Below are 6,000 nucleotides of genomic sequence, written 5' to 3'. Positions count from 1 at the left end.
CATGAGTAGTTTTCCCAGTTAATGTTGGGGTAGTTTTAATCACCCATTATTAGGGTGTTGGGTTGTACCCTAATATTTTCCAGTGTATCAAGAAAACAATTTCAGATATGCAGATGAAACCACTGTTATGTCTGAAAGTGGGAAACAGTCAAACAGCCTGTTGATGAAGAGGAAAGTATAAAACTGGTTTGATCAACTCAAATATTGTCATCAAATTCTATCAGTTCTTTGCAAATAGATGGGGAATAATCGGGGACAGTAACAGACGTTATTTTCCTGGATTCAAAGATCTCTCTGGTAATTGCAGTCGTGAAATTAAAAGATGTTTGCTTTTTAGAAGGAAAAGTATGGCAAATCTGGACAGGATTTTAAAGAGTGAAGATATATCACATTGTCAACAATGTTTATATATTCAAAGCTATGATTTTTCCAGTACTAATGTATATCAAAGATAGACTATATGTAAGGCTGTGGGCTAGAGAAATGAACTGTTGCTGTTTGACAAAACTTTGGAGAAATCCCTGGACTACAAGAAAACTGAATCAGTCAATAGCCAATGAAATAAATTCAGACTGTTCACTGGAAGGCCTAGTAGTAAAACTAAAACTCAGATATTTTAGCCATGTAATGCAAATATAGAATTCACTGTTGAAGACACTAATGCTGGGTGAAATTTAAGGGTACAGATGAAGGGGTGGTTGATGCTAAGGTAAACAGCATTACTGAAGTACTGAATATAAATTTGCAAGAACAAAGAAACAGTTCTTCACAGACATGTCTGATGTGCTGAAGTTCTTAATGTCACAAAGACCAGGATTCAACTAACAACTAAGCAACAATAGTAATCTTTAAAAAATGAGCATCTTGACAGTTTACAATTTGTCATTAAGTGATTGTTTTTGTTCATAGACAACATGTATCTGTCAGTTAAACTGTTCTATGGTTTCTTAAATTTTTTTTTAAACATGGGCAGTTTGTAAATTACCTTAAAAGAACAGTTTGCAAGTTACACACTTTTTTAAAGATTCAGTGCCACATACAAATTAGTTCCTGGATCAGGTACCCCATTTGCCAGATCCTTTTTAAAACTATAGAAGATATCTCTAATTTCTCATGGAGGTAAAGAGCTAGATTTTCTGCATGAATCTAGTAGGCTCAAATCAAAAATTAATGAACATCTTTTTGCTTTCCTTACATCAAACAAAACATTGCTCAAACATAAAGAGCAAAAAGAAAAATAAACCTTTTTACAGAAGAAACCCCCATGCACCCTCATGTGAAGGCATGTATATTACATATGTTAACTACATGATGAAATATCCTATATTATACCATGACCCCCCATTATTATTCCAAAACGTGCACGCTGATTGGCCAGCGTGCCCATTGTAAATCGAGTTATACTAATGGAAAAAGGTCCGGTCGCCCGGACTTTTTTCCATTAGTATAACTTCGATTTAAACATTCGCTATGTTAAATGGGTTTAACATAGCGAGACAGCTTTAAAATAAGCAACGGAGATCTCCGTTGCTTATTTTAAAGCTGTCTCGCTATGTTAAACCCATTTAACATAGCGAGACAGTGTTTTAAAAAAAGGCAACGGAGAAAGCAAGATCTCCGTTGCTTTTTTTTAGTGTTTCGCTATGTTAAATGAGTTTAACATAGCGAGACAGTTTTAAAATAAGCAACGGACATCTCCGTTGCTTATTTTAAAGATGTCTCACTATGTTAAACCCATTTAACATAGCAAAACACTAAAAAAAAAAGCAACAGAGATCTTGCTTTCTCCGTTGCTTTTGCCCACAGCTCTGATGTACTGCGCAGGCGCGCAGTACATCAGAACTGCCGCGGATGCCAGACATCTGAGGAAGGGCAGCAAACAGACATTATACTATGCCATTATTTAAGAAAAGTAATAGTTTCTTTTCTTAAATAATGTTATGGTATAATAGCAATAACCCACTTCTGGGTGTGGGTAATGCTGTATTTACCCACGGTTGGCTTTGTTTGGTCCCTCGGGCTTCGCCCTCGGGACCAAACCACGCCAACCGTGCATAAATCCAGCATTACCCACACCCAGGCGTGGGTTATTGCTATAATAGTGCATAGAGGTCTCACACAAACAACACTGATGCTATTTGTAAGTTAACAACAAGAGAAAATTATGAATGTTATTTCAAACTGGCAGTTTTCATAAAGAAAAAAAATAATGCTTCAATCAAATATCAGGAAATGTTATAGTAAGCACACTGTCTATTATGAAGATAGACATTTTTTGGCAGTTTCGATTGAATGTTTCACTTCTGCAGTGCCCCCAGAGCTTAGAATCATTAGATGGCATTTCTGTTGTACTTGTTATGTTGTAGCAGTTGACAGAACATGCTGTAGTCAAAGATATACAATTATACAATGACCCCTATTAATATTCAAAAACGTGGATGCTGATTGGTCAGCATGCATGTTGTAAATCCGAGTTATAGTAATGGAAAAAGGTCCGGTCGCCCAGACTTTTTCCATTACTATAACTTACAGCAGCACTGTCTCGCTATGTTAAACGAGTTTAACATAGCGAGACAGTTGCTTTTTTTAAAGCTGTCTCGCTATGTTAAACCCATTTAACATAGCAAAACAGTTTGTAAAAAGCAACAGAGATCTTGCCTTCTCCGTTGCTTTTTTCAAAACTGTCTCACTATTTTAAATGGGTTTAACATAGTGAGACAGCTTTAAAATAAGCAACGGAAATTCTCTATTGCTTTTTTTAAAGCTGTCTCGCTATGTTAAACCCATTTAACATAGCGAAACAGTTTGTAAAAAGCAACGGAGATCTTGCTTTCTCCATTGCTTTTGCCCACAGCTCTGATGCACTCCGTAGGCATATGCATGCGCAGTACATCAGAACTGCCGCAGAATACCAGACAGCTGCAGAAGGGCAGCAAGGAGGCATTATACAATGCCATTATTTAAGAAAAGTAATTGTTTTTTTCTTAAATAATGTCATTGTATAATAACAATACGCCTGGTGGGTAATGCTGGATTACCCACGGTTGGCTTTGTTTGGCTACTCGGGCTTCACCCTCGTGACCAAACCACACCAACCGTGGGTAAATCCAGCATTACCCACACCCAGGCGTGGGTTATTGCTATAATAATATATACATCTGCAGTAACAATTATAGCCTGAAATGGCCAATTAAATGACATTGCTTTCTCTGTAAATTTGAATTGCATTGAGCAATGCAAGTCCAACCACTGCATTGTGGTAATTTTTCTTTTTTTTCTTTTCTTTTTTCTTGTCTTATTTCTATTGACTTTGCCATTTTCATTCCTTATATGCATACCTCTGAATTTCTTACCAAAAAATCTGGACAAAGCCTAAAATAATAGGGGTGGAAAGGTCCCAAAACAGAGCTAGATTTTAAATATTGCTCTTATTAATTTAGAAAGTTGCTAAAATAACAGGAATTTTGTTAGCATGCATTTCTGAAGGATATGAAGTCAGAAACTCAAATGTATGTCATTATTTACTGACTTCACTCCTCAGTGATTTGCCAGAAATCCTCATATTTTATGAGAACAAATCAAAAATATGAGGCAAAAATCTGAACGTTCTGTGAAAATTTGTACAGTTGAGAGGTGTGCTTATAAGTAGCCGTCTCTGCCTCTCATTGTCATCTGTGAATTCTGAACTTATTTCTTAGTTCCTACAGTATGTTTTGTATTTAGAATGCTGTCTGTCACTGTCTCTCACATCTGTAGGACTTGGTATACTTATGTAGCTGAGCGATATTCCTAGTGAAGAATACCTCTTCTTAAAGTTAAACACACATCAGATACTGAATCTGTCAGTCAATCCTAAACAACTCTCAGAATAACCATTTACTACTGAATATAGGCTACATATTCCATGAGAAGCAGGTTACTCATTTGCTGCAATCATTTCTTTACCCATCATGCAGATTATGTACTGCTTCCCTCAACTATAGATTATCGGTTTATAGGTTAGTGCTAGGCTAACTGCCATTGTGGCCCATTTTAAGCCTAACTAATTTCCATTTTAAAGGTGAGAATCAAACCTTGCACTTTGTGACCGTGAGATAAACACCTTAAATCATTATGCCATACCCTATTACAATGTTACAATGTTTTAAGTAGAAAAATGGAGTTTGTATCCAAAACACAGAATAATACATTTTTGTACCATAACAGCTGTGAAGATAAGACTTAAGGCTGTGAGCGTTAGAAACTGTTTTAATATATAAAGGCAAATAGTCCCAAGTCATAGTCACTGTTTTCCTTATGAGTTGGGATTTAGAGATGTTATACAGGACAGCATTAAGCCTTGGAGAGACCAGAGATAATACACCACTGTGTAAAGAAAACATGAAAAACTAAGTAGGGACAGGGTATATGGATAGTCAGTTATAAACGTTTTATGGTGAGCATACAAAGAGGAATAGAAAACGTACAATCAGCTGAGCAGTACAGGGGAAGAGTTGCATAATAAGGCCATTTAGCAGTTTCATGCTGCATTGCACAAGCTCATCAGAATGCCTGTCTGGCTCACAAAACCTAGAGTGCCTTAGTGCTCTCTGCAGCAGTCTGTCACTAGGTGCCGCATGCCAACAGCAACGTACAGCATATCTCAGAGACCTGCCATCTGGTGCCCAGCCGGCTGCATACCTTATGTGCTCCACTAAAGGTGTGGAAAAAGGAGTACAGAAATGAAGAAAAGATAGTATTCTGTAAGTAAAGGTATTGCAGAAGGAAAAGGTAAAAGGAAATACAGATTGAAGGAGGTTAAGCATAATGTTTTTTTTTCAGGAATAAGTCCCCATTCTCCCATTCTTTATATGTATATATATATATATATATATATATACTGTACACACACACACAAACACACACACACACACACACACACACACACACACACACACACACACACACACACACACACACACACACACACATGGTTTACTATCAAAATGTGGAATGGCACTTACATAAAACTTGGTTGGTTCATAGGTTCATAGTTTCATAGATGTGTACTAGGCTAATGATCCTGGAGCCTTTACAAGCCTAGCCCATAGGATTACCCTGGCATTGTGCCACTCGACCTTAGTTTCCAGTGCCCCTGTTGAGTAAAGCCACTGGAGTGATCCCTGTGACGAATTTTCTATTTCCCATCCACTCATCAAGATATCTCTTGAAGGGGGCCAGTGAGGTGCTCTGCTTGACATGTATGGGAAGTCTATTCCATAGCATGGGCAGTCTCTGGGTTATGAACCTGTCCCTCCAGCATGTTCTTTTGATTGTGATAATGAGGTTGAGGTCTTTGGAGTGTGTGGTGTGGAGGGATTGGGATTTCTTCAGTTGTAGCATTTCTAACAGAGCTGTGTCAGACATGGCTTTGTAAGTCAAGCAGAGATTGCCTCTAAGTAGGCGATATGAGACAGAGAATAGTTGGATTCTAGTTTCCATAATGCCAATCTGGAAATGTTCAAACCCTGATTAGCAAATAGTTGTGTGCATTTGTTAATATAGGATCAACATTCTGATAACAGATCGCAGTACAGTGGGGATCAGGAAATTTAGCGTTTTCCTCACTGTAGTAAGATCTCAGACTTGGAATATATAATATGCATGGGTGTGGGGGTGCTGGTGGGCTTGCTCCCCTGCAAAAACTTTACTGGTAACATGGAATTTTGATATTGGAACTTCCAGTGTTCAAATGTCGATTCCGTAGTTACCATTTCTGACATTTTTGTAATTCTGTATTACCAAATTTGGATAATGAATTTGATCAAAAAGTGGAAAATCATTTTGATTTTCCACGTTTTGATAGTAAAGCTATATATATATGTGTGTGTGTGTGTGTGTGTGTGTGTGTGTGTGTGTGTGTGTGTGTGTGTGTGTGTGTGTGTGTGTGTGTGTGTGTGTGTGTGTGTGTGTGTGTGTGTGTGTGTGTGTGTATATATATATATATATATATATATATAT

The sequence above is a fragment of the Protopterus annectens genome, chromosome 7.part0, assembly GCF_019279795.1.
Source record: "Protopterus annectens isolate FY-2018-M chromosome 7.part0, PAN1.0, whole genome shotgun sequence".
NCBI classification, from domain to species: Eukaryota; Metazoa; Chordata; order Ceratodontiformes; family Protopteridae; genus Protopterus; species Protopterus annectens.
This window is presented reverse-complemented; position numbering follows the sequence as displayed.